The sequence below is a fragment of the Paramormyrops kingsleyae genome, chromosome 21 (assembly GCF_048594095.1).
Source record: "Paramormyrops kingsleyae isolate MSU_618 chromosome 21, PKINGS_0.4, whole genome shotgun sequence".
NCBI lineage: Eukaryota > Metazoa > Chordata > Actinopteri > Osteoglossiformes > Mormyridae > Paramormyrops > Paramormyrops kingsleyae.
Genome location: NC_132817.1, coordinates 7,369,613 through 7,390,293, shown reverse-complemented (window position 1 = coordinate 7,390,293; position 20,681 = coordinate 7,369,613). Strand labels below are relative to the sequence as shown.

Below are 20,681 nucleotides of genomic sequence, written 5' to 3'. Positions count from 1 at the left end.
GGGTTTCCCCTGTATTTCTGTCATAAACACATTTAAATTGCAAAGGCTATTTATAGCTGTGCTTGTATGAGGACACAGCAGAGAGTCGGGTGAGATTTGAAACTTTGAGCTGCAATCGTATCACCAACACATATATGTAGTGTCCTGTGTAGATGTGTTGCCGGATCTACCTAGTGCTGTTTGTGGTGTATATGGAGAATAACAAAGCCAAGTAAAAGGAAGGAATTGTAATCAAAAGCTGTAAGGCTGACCATCCATTCACAACATCCCTAACCCCACAGAGCGGGGATTCCCAACTTTTGCATCGCAAAAAAATTCACGGACCAGTAAAAAAGCTGGGGGTGGGTGCTGGCAAGTCAGTTGGTTTGGTTTCGATTTTTTTCGGATGTGCACATGCATGCATTTTGAATGTACAGCCTCTGCAAAACCCCCAGCGTTCCAAAACAGTGGGCTGGTCGGGGTTGGGAACCGCATCTGTACAGGGATGAAGGGAGCCTGGATACTATCCTAGGAAACGCAGGGAATGGGGCAAGGGATGACTGAGATGGGTTTCCAGTCCATCACAAGGCACATACTATGAGTGCTATAGAGTGACTAGTTCAATAAACTGCAGCTGGGGGGAGACTGACAGAGACCCAGAGAGGCGCTGGGAAACACCCGGTGCGACACTGCAGCACATAGTGATATTCTCACACCAGCAGACGCAAGGTCTGCAAAAAAGATGGGAGATCCAGCAGACAGAAACTCTGTAGGAAGGCAGCGGTCACGGACCGGCTGTCACATGACACCCGCGGGAAGCCTGTGTGGCTTCCCTCACAGAGAGCGCGACAAGAATAACACACCCAAGCGTATCGGTGACACAGCGCGCAGCCGGCCTGTAACACCTCAACAAGCGAGCGAGGAGAGCTTTAAACATAAATAACAGGACCGAAGGGGGCTTTTCAAAATGGAGACCGCTGCTGGAATCCTCACCTTTCGCGGAATGTCAGGTTGCCATGGAAACTGCCAAAAAGCGAATCGGTTCAAGCAGGCGCCACGCTCTTTCGGGAGCCCTTGGTTTATAACGTGTCGGGAAGCGTGGGATGAAGTTGAGGACGTGGCTGCCTCGCCGCCCTCGAACACAAGACGTGTCTGAGTGATTACTGGCCGAGCAGAGTCATGCTGCTGAAGCCAGACTGGTCTTGTCAAAGCTAAAGGTCAGCGAGGCTATGGATTTATCGCAGCAGTACGAGATACACTGAGCCAGAGATATCCACAGCCCCTCATCTCCCCCCACCCCCCACACACACTGATTTATCCCTAATGTAATCATATTCAGTTCTATTGTGTTGGCTGCATTTGCTTACCCTCCCCCTAGCCACACCTTCTACAAAGCATGGAAGAGGAGGGCATGTATTCCTCAGATTTACGTTTCTGCTTCTTGGCTGCCATTTTACTCACGCTAATCGCACAGGAGGGCTGATATCACAGCATGAGGGCTGATATCACTGTTGATGAGCAGGGACAGCCATGCCTCAGCTTCACATCTCTACAGAATCTACAGACTCAAAGCTTCAGCTACTTCTCTATAGGACTACAGTAGCTTCAGCCAATCGGCAAGGCTTCTGCTGTCTCTACAAATTCAATGTAGCATCAGTCAATCATCAAGGCTTCATCTATGTCTCTACATATTCAGTGTAGCTTCAGCCAATCAAGGCTTCAGCTATGTCTCTACATGTTTACCATAGCTTCAGCCAATCATCAAGGCTTCAGCTATGCCTTTATATATTTCCAGTAACTTCAACCAATCATCAAGGCTTCAGTTATGTCTCTACATATTTACTGTAACTTCAGCCAATCAGGAAGGCTTCAGCTATGTTTCTACATATTTGTAATAGATCCAGGCAGACATTAAGGCTTTAGATAAGTCTCTACATATTTACAGTAGCTTCAGAAAGGCATCAAGGCTTCAAGTGAGACTCTCTAGACCTTCCAAGGCTTCGGCGAGACATCATTGTTACATTTGCTAGCTTGAGAAGCCATGGTAAACAATCAGACCACCCACTCCATATGCACGCCCACTCCCACTGTCACCCTTCCTACAAGGCCCCCTCCAAGGGGAGCGTTATATTTGCAGTAAAGGACAATGTTACCACCTGCTCAACATTAGTAGGAGTATTGAGTGTGCGAGTTGTCAAGGAGATTAAAGCGTACATGTCCAAAGATCAATTTACCCACCTGCATTAGACGAGAAACAGAGGCCAATCCATGTAAAGGGGGACTTATCTGAAGAAGCTTTATTTGTGGATTTTACACTTCAGACATTTACACTACTACATATTTACAGAGGACATTTCCATTTAAGTGACTTTTTTGCTCCAGTGAAGTAATACTGACTTTCTCTTCTTGTTTTATTAATTAAAAAGCAAAAATATGATCCTGCCCTTCATCTCCGTTTTTTCACTTATCTTATATGGGCTGTGGAAGTCATGAATGCGACAGTGACTCATCCCAAAGCCGTCGCACACACTGTGCCGTACAGCTGACAGAGATAGGAAAATAAATCTTTTAAAGTTGACTATTGTAAACAGCCTTGGTGAAACACTGAATGTGATTCAGGGAGTTGCCGTGGAAATAGGATAAACACGGGAAATAATGTCCCTGGAAGAAAATAAGGCGCAACCCCCCCCCCCCCCCCAGATCTGTATACCACATATGTCACCTAGCAGCCTTGGGAAAAGATCTGAAAAGTGGTGGTGAGGGGGGGGCACAACACTACATTCTGTAATGTTTACTCTGGGATGTTTGGTGGTTACGTTGCTTGCATGTGGAAAAAAACACCACTGTCTCCATCACCGTTTGACCATTTGACAAAAAAATTGCATCCAATGGTTGATATACGAGTTGGGGCTATGCCCCCCATCTCCGTCACAGTCTGAGAAAATCTGAATCTTTTATGACTTTTTAAGAGTTTGCGAGTATCCCCCTGTGAGCTCAGGTCATACACATCTCCTAATTCACAACTGGAGTCCTCAGAACTTCCCAGGGTGATTGCGGAGGGAGCAGGATTGGTGAATGGGGGTGTCGGGGGGTGGGTGTTACCAGGTGACACGCTGAAGCTCCGTGCGAGCATTGTTGGTGAACACGACAGCCTTAAAGTGTCACAATTACGCACACACTTTGATTCAACAGTAATAGATTTGTGCTTGAAATTAGAGGATGTTTTTTGCATGAAATGAAAAGGATTTAACAAAAGCAATAATGGATAAGAATTAACACTTCCCCCCAAGCAGAGGTGAGCCTTTCATTTAGATGTATAAGACAGCTCTACCCTGGGAACAAGGGGGCTGGGTACAGCTGGCTTTGGGGGGTGTCTGTAGGCCCAGCTCCAGTCTTCCCTCCTATATCATATGGGGCCAGGCCACCCCCATCTCTTTCTAACCTGCTCCAATCAGAGAAGCCCTCGCTTTCCTAAAAGGCTGTACTTCATCACCTACATTGTAATATCTTAAATTCTATTTGTTAGATGACACACTAACCTCAGGAAGGAAAACGTTGAACTGAATGATATACAAAATAGATGCACAAAACTGAATACGCATCCAGTGAAAGCTGGGTTTGTCTGTTCTGGAAACACGCCAATATTCCGGCCACGGGGCAGCAAAGAGGTGGGTAATAGGCGATAAGGTGGATAAATGTAATCTGCCTGCGTTTGCGAGTAGAATATTAGCAGAGCGGTGGAGGGGCTGTGCAAATGTTGCATTTGCAATCACCAGGGGTGGCCGGGGGCAGGGAACAAGATGGACGGAGACGTGCCGCCATGGCAACGTGTGGCAAATTTCCCACAATATTACGACAATGCCCGCTGTGAATTATAAATCAATGGTAAGGCCACCGATGTTTAACCCACATAATGTCTTTTGAAGCACAATCTCAGCTGCTTATGCATTATAATCAAAAACTGATCATCATACATAGAATATTGACAGGAGCACCTTAAGTCCCATAGAGCATGGGGCCCCTTGCAGCTAACCAGCATAGTGACACAGTAACAAAGTCTGAGCTGTAAACTGAACACGCCTCAATTAACCTGATTCACGACAACAGCAGCTCCTGAACGTTTAAAGCAAATATAAACATCACTCGACTGGATTAGTTGCTGTATTTAAACCTCAAGCTGATTCGTTTTCCAATTAATCCAGCAAAATCACACCGCTAAACCAGCCAAATCAACAAAGACACGATATCGCCACAGATGCGTCGGCACCGGTGAAACACGGCCGCTGCAGGTATTGTGGGAAGGCAAGGCTGGCAGATGCTGCCCAGTTTGCCCCATTAGCTGGGAACATATGACTCATCGCTCCTGTTGTCATGTTAAACAGGGATCAACTACGGTCCAACCTCCTCTGGCTGCTATTGTGCGTAGATTACAATTTTACGATGAATCAGGTTGCATGAATGAGCCAAGCGGCCCTTTGCAAATTAAATACGCTAATATTTTTCTTTGGTGGGTGGACCTGTGCACAAGAGGCCTTTATATTACAAGAAATAGTCCATTGGACTCAGATGCACCAAAAACACACACAATTGCCTTAAATGTAACACGTCTTACAATATTTGTGTTTATTTCCACAAAACAATCTGTACAGAAAAAAGGGAAAAAAACGTTTATGTTTACCATTTTACTATTTTAATAAAATCAAACTAAAAAAATCATAAAACAATTTCACATTTACACAAAACAGGAAGCATTTCTGAGGTGTTTAATTTGGACTAATCTCTAAATACATTTTTTCTAGAAACAATGTTACGGTTGTGCTTCTTACCCCTAGCCACAAGGTTTGTGATAAATGTTTTTTACATTATTGTAGCGTATAGCAAGTAACAGACCATTGGCCAGTCGCAGAGGCAATAAAACGATAGTTTTAATGCAAACAGATGGTTTTTCAAAGACTCCTGTATCAGTGTAGCTCGAACATCACGGCTAGCCTACTATTGATCGCGTTCACGCTACATTTATTTTAATTGCTTCTCTGAAACAACAGTTGCCTTGAAACGCATTTGGTACGGTGCTGAGGGCTGCACGCTCGTTTTCGCGCTTCCTCCAAGAAACATGCACCGATGGATAGAAAACGACTATTATAATAATATTAATATTTAAAATAATAATAATAATAATAAAAATAAGCACAAAGAAGTAAGGACCGCGTGGCTGCGTTCCCTTAAAAGAAACATGCAGCACTTGCATTTATGAATGATAATAATAATAATAATAATAATAATAATAATAATAAGGAAAACGCAGACACGCGAGGACCGCCTGCTCACGCTCCCCCAGCGCACGTGTCCCCGCCCCCGCGCCCCTGCCCCCGCGCCCCTGCCCCCGCGCATGCACGCACGCACATGCGTGTCCCCTGTCGGCGGGGTCTTTCGGAGCCCTTTCCCGCCCGGCCCCCCTCTCCTCGGTGCGCCTCCGCAGTGTGGCTCCGTGTCCGCCAGAGGGCACCGCGGTTCCGGTCTGCAGCTGCGCCATTCGATTGTGGAAAATGCCACCAGATGGCGGCTTAGGATTGCTGCTCTTCTGAAAGGCGCGGTTTCTACTCGCGGTCTTATTATTTTTTTCCGTAGCCAAAAAAAAAACAACAACAAAAACAAAACAAAAAAATTAAATTCCTCGACGGTGTAAAATATATCGCTAGAGCGTTTGGTTTTCGCACGGCGCCGGACGGAGTGGCGATGGCCGGAGGAGGTAAGTTGCTTTCCGCGCATGGGGGCTTTGACGCCGGGCCGCGGAGAAGGGAGAGGTGGCGCAGATTAAAGATGGAGGACGGTGAGAGAGGGAGAGCGAGCGACTGCAGGTGGGGGATGGGGCCGCCCGGCCACCACGGGGGGAATGCGCTTTCTTTTATCTCTTTACGCTCCCGAAGCATTTTACCTACACGACTTTATTTGTATTTATTTTCCTCGCCGGCGACAGCGCGGACGGCGGAATGGCGGCGGAGCCCCTGACGGCTTAGCGCCGCCGCCGTCGTGTTTATTATTTATGCGGGGAGACATTTTTCGCCCAGTCTCCGAAAGGCGGACATTGTCAGACCTCCGTTAGGCTTTCCGCGACTTCCCTGACCGTGTGTATTTTTCTTACACCGGGGCTCCGGTGCGGCGGGACCCGCAAACTGCACCGAACCGACTCCATTTGGCGGCTTCGGGTCCGAAGCTTTTTTTTTTCCTCTCTCCCCCCTCCTCCTCCTCCTCCTCCTCCTCCTCCTCCCTTCGCCGTAACAAAATTGCCCGCCATTGTGTCCATTAGCGAAAAGCCATACCAAATACGGACACTTATTGTTTTTTAGTGTTTGACTGAGCGGTACTTTTACCCAGAGGGTCCCCAACTCCTAGTTTTAAAGGCGAAATGTTTAGCGGGGACAGTCGAAGCTGGAGGTAGATGACGAGTCGCAGGCGATGTAGCCCCCCGCCCCCTCCTCCTCCTCCTCTCCAAAGACAGTTCGCCATTTACTAGAAATTAGCGCTTATAAAGGGGTGGCACAGCACACCCAGCCCCCTCTCCCTGTGCACCCCCGGGGGCATGAGGTCGGATCAAGCCTACGAGGTGCCGGTTTGCAGCATGCGGGCGGGTGTTGGACTGGACTCGGTGCCGCGGTCCAGGTGTCACTTTGCATTCCCTGCCACTGCACCATCTTCCTAGAAGTGATATGTGATCAGCAGTCACACTCCTGTCCCGCTGTCGTCCATTTACGGGCGTGCATTCAGGTTATTTCCACTCTGGAGGGAAAGGAACCAGGCTGTGGCTTCCCCATTAATGCTGACATGGGTCACCCAGATCCAGTCGAGGGTCGTGACCCTTCATGGTAATCTCCCAGTCATCTGGCTGAATGTGACCACCATGGATGTGGGACATACAAACTCCATACCTGTATAAAAAAAACCAACAGACCCACCATATTACCTGAATTATGCAGGATTGATGATGATCCGATTCCAGTGGTTGAGTTACAGTAACAAGTAGTTGTGTCTTGAGAGTTATCTGGTTCAAAAATCTGAAATGAGCTTTTGGCACTCTGTTTCCTCAAATGTTCCATGTGAAGTTTAATAATGAGTGTTTTGTGTGTGTGCACGTGCTTGTGTGTGTGTTGGGGTGCAGGCCAGAAAGTGAGCACTGTCCTTCTGGAGAAGGTTGGAGGAAATGAACTGGAATAGTGGATTGCCATGTTTCGTAGGGAGCCAGCAGTCCCTGAACAAATCAGGTTATTCAGCACCCTCTTCCCCCCGTGCAGTTGAAACTTAAAGGATTATTTTTAAGCATATGGCTGGACAAGCAGTGCTTTCCGTTTAAATGACTTTTGGGATTTTGTTGATTTGGCTGAACCTGTAGCTTTTGGTCTTTGGGTGCCATTACTTGTGTTTATTACCAAAAGCGATGTTTATTGTCATATTTGGGGATGGAAGTTTCATAAGCCATATTGCCGTCACCTGGTGGTCCTGGTCTCTGGTGTGCTTTTAAGATCCCTTTGAGATACCAGTAGGAGTGCATCCAGGTACCGTGAGGTTTGGAGAGGGTTTGTTGGATTGGATTATGGAAGGGACAGTAGCTGAGTTTAGTCAGTTTTCAAAGAATAGCTTAAACACGTTGAATCTTAGAGGATACATTCACAAACACAGCTTTTTGGACAGAAGGAACGTGACACAGAGATCAGAATGTTAACAAATACAAGTGAACTGTGAATATCACCAGAAGTGCTAGAACAAATTTGTCAAGGTCAAATGTCATTATTTATTTTATTTTTTTGCAAGACAGTCATCGGTTTCTGTGAAGCTTTTGTCCAGTATAAATGGCAAATGTAATAACAAAAACATCTGCACTGCTAATTAAGCGGCACTTCAGTTTGATATTTACAGTGTCCTACCACAGATCTGTTCCCAGCATGCACCTGGCGCCGAGTCCACGTTCAAGACTGCGCCAGGGAGTGCCGACACAGGTCGCCATGGTGAAACAGCCGTTGTTGGGTTAACAGCTGTCCTGACTAATCGCATGCCAGGGAAGCTGGAATCTGGTGTTTGACGGAATAGTAGTCCATCTGTTGACGTGTCATCCACCAGCTATTCAGATGTCAGCTGGACTTCCAAGAATTGTAAATGTGATTAAAAAAGGGATTATAGATGAAATCACTGAAGGCCTTTGACAATGGTTTGCTATAATGCAGGTTTTCTCTTTTGTGTGTTTGTTGTTACTTCGCTTGAATGAGTATTTCATTGTTAGTACAGTTCCTCCGAGTTCCTGGATTTAGTACTCATTGTGTTTTTCTGCCTTGCTGATATGTACTGGCGTTCGATGTTCCAGGCAAGTTTGGATTGTGTTCAAGGCCGCAAAGAAAATGGAGTGGGAGAGAGAGCGAGCGAGCGAGAGAGAGGGAAGGAAAAATAGCGGCTGAAGGCAGAAGGGAATTTTTGTGGCCCTTAAAATGACATGAAAAAACGAGCTCCACGTAGTAATAGGAAAACCTCCTGGCCTTGTATAATGGAGACGGGGGCTTTATTGTTCTATGGCACGCGAGTCGCTATTCAGTGCAGACGAGGCTTTGTCTGAAGGTGCTGTCAAGAACCGCGTGTTTTCTCACGCACCAGTTTCATCTGGATTTAACTGGCTCTGTCTGGCTCATGGTGACGGTTGTTTGTTAGTGGGCCGCGTAGAGCCGGCATCCATGGGCCCTGTTCTGATGTCACCTTCTCACTGAGAATCCCCTGGGCGTCCCAAACCGGGAGTGATTTGTTTCTGTGGATTCAGAGGCTGCCTTCCACCACCACAGCTTGAAGGTTTATACAATGGCTGGTCATTTCACTAAGCCGTCTTCCTAGTGAAAACATTCGCCAGTCCCGTCCCATTAGACAGATCTCTCACCTCTGTGCTTTCAGCAAGAGGACCTGACGACATGGTGACATCATGGTGACCAGGTGTTTTCTGCACGTGGCTTTTAATGGCCCATATGAAAAGGTACGAATCGGTGTATGTCTGCCCTGTGGATCTAGTGCTGCGAGGATCCTCTCGTGGGTGCTGATGCAATTTTGTCTTTCTCTTTTTAACGAGCAAACAGCTTAGGGTGAAGTTACACCGTTGGCTATACCTAGTTTAGGTCCTTTAGTGAGGGTACAATGGAAGGGTCTCCCGTGGGGTGTCGACGAGTAACTTTGGTCACAAGTCCAGATCCTGTGCTGCTTGCCCCCCTGCTTCCTGGAAGATTATGTTTACTTGTCAAAAGGCAGTAAGCCTTGCATCTATCATATTGATTTAAATTTTAAAAACTGCATTATAGTTTTTTTTTGGGGGGGGGGTGGGGTGGGTGATTCTTCAGGCTCCACGTTTCTGGTCGTGTCCATCAAAGGTCTGGGCTGACAGTGAAGAAAGTGCCCTTCGATACTTGGTTCTCGTGCTGATAATATTTCGGATGTTTTGAGCTGTGGATGCAGTTTTATAGATGCGTTTGCTGGGTGGTTTTTATTTGCATCACATAAATGCTAATCAGGAAGAGGCTTCTACGAAAAACGGTTAGGACACGCACACACGCGCACACACACACGCGCACACACACACACACACGCACACACACACACGCACACACACACACACACACACACGCACAGCCACTTTCTTATCATGTAAAGTGATGGCTTTATCTCTCAATCTTTTTGTTTAAACAGGCAGTTGACAATATCAGTTCAACAGTTAGAGCTTGGGTGGGGGGGCTCCTTGCCACAATCATAGAAGAGAAAATGGCTGCCTTCCGACCCCCCCCCCCCCCCCCCAGCAATATCCCCCCTCCAGCACTCCACAGGCATCTCCATATGTGCCAGGTGGGAGATGGGCCAGCATCCCCTTGTCCTTAGCTGATGGGTGGTAGGTGGGGGTGGGAGATATTTTTGGCTTGCATCTAAGGCGGGGGGGGAGGGGGGGGGGCTGAGACATTTCGGTGTCTGTGTTGGGAGCGGTGGAACTAGTGAATCCTGTTGCTAATAGGAAACTGAGAGCACACGTTTTGCCCACCCCCAGGGGGCCAAGTGCATTCTCTCTCTCTCTCTCTCTCCCCCTCTCCGTCCGTCCGTCTCCATTTTGTGGTGCAGCAAGCAAACCGCGTGCAGTCAGAGCTTTGGAAAGATGGTGTCTGCACATGCGATCCATGTGACCATGACGGGGGGGGGGGGGGGACCTGGGAGCAGAGGTCAGAAGTCTGCACTGATCCTGCTCAGACTTTTAAAGGTGCAGCTTGCATCTGTTTCTCAGTTGACTGTATTATCTGCCTGACGATTAGCCGGTTATGCGGCTTCACTAATAGCAACGTTTTAAAGAAATATCAACCTGCGCTTTGGATTACAGTGTTTACCGAGTAGTTGTATGTAATGACATAACCTGGAGAAATGTATCACAGAATTGGAATTTCTGGTTTCTGTCACTGAATGTGTGATGCCCCTGATCTGTTTATCTAAATTTAAGGAATTTAAAACTTATTCTTTTCATTAGTGTCTTGCTGCGCTGCATTGATTGTTCATCAAAAATGTTATATGCTGGAACATGTTCTTAAGTGTTGCATGCTTGTGTAGGCATTCAATTTAAATATGTCTGCATGTTATGAAGGGAAAATAAAATTCCTATTGAAAATTTGTGCTGCTTGGATTTTTGTGTTACATTACTTCTGTAGATGGGCACGGATCATGAAACGTCAAAGTGAGGACATGGGACGGACAGAGCGCTCTTGCGGAGGGGAAACATTACTATTGGTGAATTACTTGAGCCATTAATCTCTCAGGATCACATCTGTGATAGTGCGGCCCTGTGCATTTTTAGGAAGCCGTCCAAGCAGGATGACGCCCGTTTCAGGCGCGGTGTTTCAGGCTTCTGCCGCCTTGATTTTGGGAGGGGTGCAAGAAGCCCAGTAACATCAGTGCGAGCCTGTTCATGGTACAGCAGCAGTTAGGAGAGTCGTGCAAGGAGCAGAAAAAGCAGAGAAAATAATGAACCCGTTCGTTCAAAGTGTTTTTGCAGAGAGCAGAGAAGCTACAATTATTATTAATGATTTTTTTTTTTGACTATATAGTAAATATATTATTTACACTGCAGCCGCTGAGCAGTAGTGTGTGTATTTGTGTGGGGGTGGATAATTTGCTGAACTTGCATTAAGATAAACAAAAAAAGCAGCATAAGATCAACATCTGGGCAACATGTATGTCAGTTACCCACCCTCCCCCTAAATAATTTAAAACTTGTGTCGTCTTATACTGACATGTGGGCAGTGGTGGCTGTGGGCAGTGGTGGCTTAATGGTTAGGGACGCACACTTGTAATTGAAAGATTGCAGGTTCGAATCCCCGACCAGCAAGTCGCCACTGAGGTACCCTGAGCAAGGTACCGCCCCCAAGCACTGCTCCCCGGGCGCTGAATTAGCTGCCCCCTGCTATGTCACATATAGGTTAAATGCATAGAACACATTTCGTTGTTGTGCACTGTGTGCTGTGGTGTGTCTAAACTCTAATCTCCAAAAAACAATTGTGTGTGTATGTATGCGTATTTAATTCTTTGCGACAGCTCTGTAACCCTTGGTCTGCTGTCATCAGGAGCATCCCACACATGTGCACTTTCGTCCTTTCGTCTTTAAACCCTCGGGTTCGTCCCCAGTGCAACTGCATTCCATTCCATCAGGTGAATGGGCCCTTTATCTCCAGTCGCTGAGAGCGCACAGACGTAGCGGCGTCTCTGAGTCCATTGACAAGGAAGCAGTGTGTCTGTGTTTGTCTGTGTTTGCAGATTTGCTGCACGTAGCTGTGTTTTTCTTTCGGCGTGCTTAGCGCTCCATGCGCACATATGTGCATGCGGCACGCCTTTAAGCGCATTGTGTGGCTCACGGCTGTCACACTTGTGGTTGTCACTGGTAACGGCCCTCCGTTGTGTTGCCAAATGCAGCTCTGATAGATTAAGGTTACCTTCTGTGTGTGGAATGTGACAGGTTAGCCAGTGAAAGGCCCCCCTTCTGCCTTCTGACACTGTGCTGTGTCTGTGATTAGACCCAAGCCTTTGCTTTGTTTGCTCTGCAGCCACCCTGCTGGAGTGACTGACCTCTGCAGTGTGAGATGTTTTTTACAGCAAGTGCCTTACGTTGCAGGTGACCATTTCAGCTTATTTACAGAGTAGACAAGGATTTCCTTGTTTTGATAGACGCTTCATGACGGTTGCTTAGTACTATGTCCTTGGAAAGTAAAGCAGTGGTACATCTCAGGTGGTACTTTTTGGTTTACCACAGTGAAGCATGGCTGTGTTATGGGTCGTCATGGCAGCGCTGGATGGCATTATGGTGGCGGCAGGAGACTTGAGTGGGTAGTGCTGAGGCTAATGTGCCGGTGAAAAATGTAACGTCTGACAGATTTAAGTCTTCATCCGAGTTTGTCTGGTGTAACTGAGATGTGGAATTCCAGCCTGTGTGCCCAGCTGGCACCTAGCAGGACCGCTGATGGTTGACCTTGCCTTGCATTCCATGGTGGGCGTGGTCTCTTGGCTTGGGGGTGTGGCCACAGGGAGCTGTGATTTCTCATGCCAAGAAGTGCAGCTCCGCAAACATTTTGAAGTATGTCTTTCAACATGGTGTCCATGCCAGATCTGAGATGAATAAGAAACCCATTGGTGCTTCTGAAGTATAAACATCTCCAAAGCAGTGCTAGAAGACAGACGGCTTCCTCCAGTTTGGCATTTGTTCTTTTATTGGTTTATACTTGAATTTTAATGTCTTTTCCGAGCTGCAAGGGCAGCTTCTGGCTTGATCTTGCATCAAATTAATTGGACTTGATGATAAAGTTAGTGCTTGGTGTAAATGTCACTGACTTTAAATGAATCTTCTGTGATTCACTCTCTGCTGCATGTCTGTTAACGTCTCGCATATGATTGTTATTGATTGATCAGTCAGGGGCCCCAAAAGTTAGACTAAAGACTGAAACAACAACAGCCCGTTGGTAGCTCTCAGGGTACTTCAGCTGAGAAGAGAGGGTAGCTTCTGGAAGGAGAATGTCTAATGTGTGAAAAATGTCGAGAAATCTGCCTCTTCCTTGTGCGTCCCGCTCAACTGAGGGAAAATGTGCAGTCAGGAAGTAGGCAATTGAAAACAAAATTCAATATGGCATGTGTGGTTGCCGGTGAATACCATTTCTCAGTTTTATACTAATACAGGGTGATATTCCTGCCAGTATTTATAGCTTTGAAGAGTTTATTGGTTGCATTGCTGATGAAATGGGACAGACGTTGAGAGTAATGTCAGGCCCTCTGTGCGTCAGCTGGATGGACAACGGCGATCCACAAAAGCAAGGGCACTGTTCCTCTGTTTAGTGTTGGCCATCGTAGGCAGCTGACCGTGTCGGGGGGTTTGACTTCGTAGGACCAGTGGTGATGTAATGATCTTATTAAAAGAATGCCACAATGGTGCTGGGGAGACAGGACGGTGCGGGGGGGGGGGCTTTCAGTCATGGTTCGACCCTCAATGGTGAGCTGGCTCAGTGTTTGTCCTGTAGGGGCACAGTGCATGACTGCCCCCCTCCCAATCTGAAGCACGCTCAGCCAGCTGGTTTGCCTGATTGTCTTTTGTATATAATTGGCCTCTCCCAGCTCTTTGGGGTCAGGGGGTGTCATGGAACATTAGAGCCTGTGGTGGGGGCTTGCGGCCCCCTTCCTTGTCTTGGAGCTGTTCATCTTTGGACCCACCAACCCCCATTGTATTTGGTTGGTCATTGTCTATTCACCTAATCCTATCCATATCAGTGTTAACTGTATCTTAGTCCTTGTTAAGGGTTTTACGTAACACTGAATTTAGTGACGCCATTGTCCCTTAACCGCACCACAGAAAGGTCCTGATCCCCCAACCCTGAGTGTATGAGATCACAGAGCCCCTACAGTGTGTAGTGAACATCCCAGTGCTGAGTGAATACCGCTCTGTACAGTTTCTACCTCATACCTGGGAAGATGTCACAGGGCCTTGCTTTTCAGTTTGTTTATTTTTGTATTCACTGTCTATAATTAAGCTCGTACTGGTTTTCAGTTCATTTTTGTATCTATATTTTCTGAGATAATGGTATATTGTGTGTGTGCGTGTGCGCGCGCGCGTGTGTGTGTGTATATGTGTGTGTGAGAGAGAGAGGTTGTGTTTTCCTGGAAGGCACTTAACATGCATGACATGTATTCCAGAAGGCAGGCGTTGCCATGGCAACCCTTGTAGGTCATAAGCTCCACATCTGATTTGATTGGCTGACTACAGAGAATAGCACACTGGAGAGATCGGAGAGCTTGCAAGACAGCCAGTTGCATGCTGGAAGATGCGCTCTGTCTGCAACTTTGTACTCCCCCCCCCCCCCCCCCCCCCCAAATCAATTTGTATAAATGTTGTATTACCTGCCCCCACCCTGTAAAACCTCGGTGATGTGAATGTGAGGTCTCATGGTTTAGAGGTGTGGAGTTACCTTTCCACTTTCTAATGCTGCTTCTGAGCTCTGAAACAGGAAAGGGGCAATTTACAAACCATGTAACCACTTTACCGATATTAGTTTGCACCCAGCCGTCCTTAATATCTTGCGCTTCAGCAGAGATAATGTAACCTAATACGTCCTCATTTTCCTCGCCTGCTTCTAGTTTATTTTGTTTACCCGTATTTTTTTTATAGTTATTTATGGTTGCCAATGTTCAGCCGTTCGGATGATGTATATCTAAACTGCTGATATGATCATGTTTTCATTCCGGGCCTCGCCTTTGGTGTGGGCCAGGGAAGGGTGTGGTGAGGGACAGGACAGTGGGCACGTTCCAGCTCCGAGGCCCGCTTCGTGTTGTCCAGTGTGCCGGGGCTCTCATTCCACAGTGTCCTGTGTCAGTCGCCTGTGCCTTCAGCTCTATAGCCGCCGCTTTGGCTCCCAATATTACTGTGACATCGCTGCCCCAGGGCTTGATCCTGGTAGCCGCAGTGGGCTGGGGGGAGGTGGGAAGCGATGGTACGGTCCCAGGACAGCTTCTGTGGGAATGGGATGGAGCTTTAATGCGATGTATGGCCTATCATGTTGAGGGCCATCCCTCCGCCCTCCCTGGTTAACGGGGGAGAAATGTCTCCCTGTTGTAGTTGGGAGGACCACAGGGCTGACATTAACTCATCGGAGGTCTTCAGGAGTCTGTTATTGTTCATCATTATTATTAAAAAATGATCCTCTGTCTGCTACCCCAGCTGTGTGTAATTACTGGTACGATCAGCTACAGTCATGCACATCTTGTGTGATGCTTTTAACTGTCTGCTTTTTTTCACACCGAAAGGGGAAAAAACATCAGTGCGTTGCTTTAGCTGGCTCTCCTTTGCACTTGGAGCCAGGTAGTTAGGCCCGGATTTTTTCCCCGCTCTGTAAAATGAAATCTGGGACCTGCGTCCCTTCTGAAGGACATAATGGACCCTTATGGGAATCAGCCATCTTGAGTCAGCTTTTAAGGTTCCTTTTGAATGTCTGAAGAAGGTAATCTTCTGCCCAGTTTATGAAGCATTCTCTGCTTTGTAATAAAGGTTGGGGGGGGGGGGGGGCAGTATTGGTATGAACATAAGACAATGGCATCTGTGCCTGCAGTGTTCATGATCCACCGCCCCCCCATTGTGCTGGGAGTGATTGACTACATACTCCGATCATGCTGATAACTCTGGACAGCACGCCATGTATTATTCAGCAAAGCAGGAATGCGTGATGCCGGTCTCTTTCGCCAGGGATGAATAATTGAGGCTGGATGGGTGGGCTGGGGGGGGGGGGGGCACCAGGAGAGGTAGTTGGGGAAGATGACAAAGTAATTGGTATAAGATCCGAGCTGAGTTTGATGTGTGGGCACGTCTCACTGACTTTGCACCTTTGAAAACTACTGCCAGAGGGCAGTTGCAAATTATGTGTTTGCTAATTTTATTATCTGTATTTGTGGTATTAGGTTTTAGGCTTAAACTGTTAGCTATAATGGAGCTGTTGACAGAGAAATCATATTAAGTTCATCTTATGGCAAACTTCAGGTATTAAATGCTAAGTCTGGCCAACCCTTTAAATGCTGCGCCGTTCAGTGTTGTATTGTGTGTTAAGTGCTTGAAGCTCAGGTCCTGTTGCAGCAACTGACTGATCAAACCAGTGTTGTTTGGTGGCTGGTGATCTCAACTTTCTGCAGATATTCTTGTTTGTAATTGATAATTGTATCTTGAAACCAGAGTCGATTCAAAAATGCAATGCAATTCTGATTCATTCAGAAACAGTTTAGACTGCCTGGCAATTTCCTCCAACAACGGAAAAAAGCCAGCGGAGCTTAGCCCAGCAAACAATGCCGTATTACGGGTTTATCTGGAACATAATTGACAGTTGTGTGATTTGACAATGGCTCCAGTTTAATTAACAAAGTTACACAGATATGAATACGCTTAATGCTGAGGTGTGTAAATAAGTGATTGTGTGTTGTGTATCCATGCATTCAGAACAAAGGGATATTAACAATTCATCCTCTGCAGCCTATGGCAGTCCTGGAACCTGCTGCCGCTTCAAATAGCCCGAAACCATGGTAGTTTGACATAGATGACTCCCAGAGTGGTGTAGGGTGACCCGTTTCAGACTGATGCAATATTGTCATAATCACCTGGTAATAAAATATAAATACGTATAAATTTACGAAGTGCAGTGTACATTCTCAGGCAACCAACCAGCAACATGAAATGGTGGTTCAGTAACATAATATGGGCGACTACAGTCAGGTTAAGTAGTTTGTAGCAGTGTTTCTCTACTGGCCCTCAGGGACCCACAGCCGGTCCACGTTTTTGCTCCCTTCGAGCTCCCAGTCAGACAGTCCACATTTTTGCTCCCTTCGAGCTCCCAGTCAGACAGCCCACGTTTTTGCTCCCTTCGAGCTCCCAGTCAGACAGTTCACGTTTTTGCTCAGAAAACATGGAATGTCTGTGGGTTCCCATGGACCGGATTGGGAAACTGGCTTATAGGAACACAGCAATTCAACACAAGACCTGTAAGAATATAAACCAGAGCTTGATGTCAGCTTTATATACCATTCCTGATCCAGCCTGTCATATCATTGGAGCATCCCAAATCATAAAATGTTGTGTTTTACGCTCTTTTTTTAAAAGACATTGACCTTTGTATTGTGTTCTATAGCGCATTTAATAATGCCGGTGAATCACTCCTAAGGTGCACTTTATTGTATCTTAATTATTAAGTGGGGTGTATTTTAATTAAGGTGTAATGTGCCCAGTTGCTTGGTTAATTATCCCCCATTGTCCCCCTTTTCCCAGCACCTGGCTGTGAGGGCGCTAATTGAATGTCCTGAATTTTATAGGTCGTGGGGGGGGGCGGGGCTTCTCAGGCTGTCAGTCCTTGAAAAGGGGCCTCGTCGCCTGCAGTTTGTCTTCATTTTATATTCATTTGCTTTAATGTATGTTTGCCGACCTTGTGTTTGGAGCTGATAAGGCTGCCGGATGACGAGCCATGAGCCTTAATTAACGAGGCGGGTGGGAGCGCATCCTCATCTGGACCTGTGCCAGAGGGACGCCCCGGTGGCGGAAGCCGGAAAGGCAGTCACCCTCGTCTTATTGGCTGCACCGCTAAGTCTAGCTCGCCGCTTCTGGGTCAGGCGCATCTACGTCTGGAATGGAGGTAGGACAGCGGAATGAGGCCGCAGTTCTGCTCGTCACACACAGGGGGCAGAGCGGCTAGTGAAGTCCCAGTACTTGTGGGAGCAATAATCATTGGCTTGTTGGGGGAATAAAAGCTGTCGTTCTGACTGCTCTTCTGATGGTGCTGATTCTCCGTATGAGGTGCTTTATTCTTGCCCAGATTAATCACTAACAAAAATTAAATATTCAGTCCTTCCTTCAATCTGTTTATATTCCAAGTTTGCATCCTAAGGAGAAAGCAGTGGAGTTGACCCTGTGCACATTTCCTGCGGTCTTGCACACGAAGCGCTACACGAGGCTGGTCATAGTACAGCGATCCCATCTGATGTCCGAATGGAGAGAGGCGCTGCTCTCGTTATGACTCGCTTGATAGTATTGGTGGAGGTGGAGGGGGGGGGTGGGAGTGGAGAGCGGTGGAAATTGATGCTCGGCTGTAAATGCAGCCATCGATCACCCGAATTGAGCCCTCCAATGGCGAGGGGAGGCTGTGAAATGAATCCATCATTTTGGTAGGAGCATTCCCACAGTTTGATGGAATCTTAACGAAGTGAACAACTGCATTTAGGTGAAATCAGGCTGAATCACCTCTTTTCAGTATATGACTACCATTCAGGGTTTAGAGGATAGTGTCTAGTTTGGTCCCCAGATAGGAGGGCGGATATTGTTGCTTGCATTGTTGCTGTGTGTACAGCTTGATGCTTTAATACTAAGCTTTGGGTCCATGACAGTATTTCCTCAAATTGCAAACCCCTTCCGCTCTCCTCAGATTCCATGACCCGCTCCGACTCGATGCTTCTGTGGCTGACGGCCACTCTGGTCCTCGCCGGAAACGTCAGAAGCCGACTCGCGTGGCAAACGACGTGTCTGTACCGGCCTGGAGAATCACAGTGCTCGCTGCACAGAGTCGAGGGGGGCTTGTAAAAATCTGGGCGGGGGAATGAAGAAGGTGGGGGTGCGCGTTTGGGATGAACGGCCCCTTGGCAGCGTCTCACAGCCGCGGCTGGCTCAGGTGCCGCTTCGAGCCGCTCCAGGGAGGGTTGTGCTGCCAGCACGTCTCCGTGCGTGAAGGGGACGTGGGGCAGGGAACCACCAAACAGCTTGGCTAAACAAGAAGACCCCCCAACCCCCACCCCTCCATTGCATCGTTTGCGGTTTCTGTGGGCCCTGTCATCACTTGCTCCGCTCATTTCACACCCTTTTGCGTGGCGATGTCTGCCTGAGCAGATCAAAGCGAAAGGTGTGACCCACGAAATCCCCCCCGCACACCCGCGCCATGTGGGTGACAGTTGTGGCTGTACCAAGCACAGCGCCGGAATGGAGAGATTAAACGTCGTGAGTAACACCATCCTGCTTGGCGTGGTTCTCCCAGCACCCTGCCTCTAAGATACAAGGAGCAGCTTACCTTCCGGGGCTGTTATTTATATTTAATTATTTTTCAAAGCATTAATCACAGGCTGATCATCATGCTGTTTGTGAGCTGACTTGGCCTGCCTGCCACTTTCTGGCACAGGGGACTAAATATAGACTGTCCAGCAAACCAGAAGCAATGGCAGAATGCCTTTGGAGTTGTCATCCCCCCCCCTACACACAAGTGTAAACAGCCCCCCCCCGCCATTCCATTAAAGGGCTTTTCTGAGAGTGGCGAGCCAAAATACGTGGGGTCATTTGGGGTTTGCTGGGTGACACTGGGCCGTCGGTTCAGCCGGCTGGGATTTCCCTCTGTCTCCTCCTCCTCCTCCCCCGCCTCCCCCTCCCCGGTTTTACTGCCCAGCCAGGCCGCACATCCTCACTGCTCTCCAGTGGCTTGTTTCTTTCTCTCTCACGGGTCCCGTGGCAGCAGAGAGCTGTGAGATGCAGAGTGTGATGGGTCTCGCGCACCTGCAGAGAAAACAACTCTCAACTTTTATTTTGTTCCTCCACCTGCTGTGTACAGCCATCTAGTGGCTGCCTAGACATTACCCCCCTCCCCCCCCCCCCAACACTGATGAGAGTTTGTTTCACGGGTGCATTGGATTCCATCGGGAATTTTAGTGTTAATGATGTAAAAACCAAAAAGGAGGATCCAATTTTAGCGTAACTTTAAGAAACGACGACCTTTTCCCCCCCTTAGGGAATGGAAACGCGACTTTCTCGCTCTCAGTTGGACCTATGGGTGCTATCTCAGGCACACAGCACGCTGATGCCGTGGCAGTGACTTCGTACTGTGCGTCTGACACGTTAAGGGGTTTCCCCGGGGGATTCCCAGGGCCGGCACTCCGCCACAGTGCTTGTGGTCCTCTCACCGCCATACTTTAATTCTCACCTGTGAGATACCGGCATGGACCAAGGTCCTTTCAGCATGCGGCTTGTGGGCTGATGACATTTTAAATTAAAACTCTTAGCCTGCCCCCTACTGTTGCCCTTGCAAAGTTTTCAAATGTCTTTCAGCTCATTATTTGCTAAGGCACCAAAACCGCTTGTTTTACAAAAAGATATTTGTGGTAAAAATGAAGCCTAACATTAAAATGATATGGTTGATGTCCTGCCACAAGTGTTACAATTCAAAACGCAATTGTCACCTGGCTAACTTGATTCCCGTTACTTTTTGTAAAAATACTTTGTGGTTTATACTGCCCCTAGTGGTCATGCCAGGAACCTTGTTCATTGATAATTTTTAAATGGGCCATTTGTACATCTGCTTATTCACGTAAGTTTATGACCGTCTGTGTTTGGTCACCTTGGCTTATTTCACTGTCTCTTCTTTTAGGGTTTAGAGTTGGTGGTGGGGGGGGCTTTACATTCCGCTGCGCTCTCACTTTATTTTGTATATATATTTACATTTTAACAGCTCCCCATTATCCCAGTTTTTAAAATCCCTTCCACCCAATTGCAGTTTGTTAGGTGCTCATGCGGAAGAACTGGGGATATCTACTGTAGATGTATATTTAAATGCTTATTGTATTGTGCTACAAAAAAAATCATTATTGATATTTTCTGTTGAACTAGGTCAATT

General features: G+C 47.3%; 1 protein-coding gene across 3 annotated transcripts in view; it reads left to right on the top strand.

Annotated features, from left to right (window-relative positions):
* Nucleotides 1-5,420: 5,420 nt before the first annotated feature.
* stag1a (STAG1 cohesin complex component a) overlaps nt 5,421-20,681 on the top strand; it is a 28,872-nt gene continuing 13,611 nt past the window's right edge. The window contains exon 1 of one of the 3 annotated variants that reach the window (XM_023824421.2): nt 5,421-5,728. The gene's annotated coding sequence lies outside the window, so the exon portion shown is untranslated. Of the gene's footprint in view, nt 5,729-5,779; nt 5,838-20,681 lie in introns of those variants that run through there. The other 2 variants (XM_023824417.2, XM_023824418.2) reach the window with 2 other exon arrangements.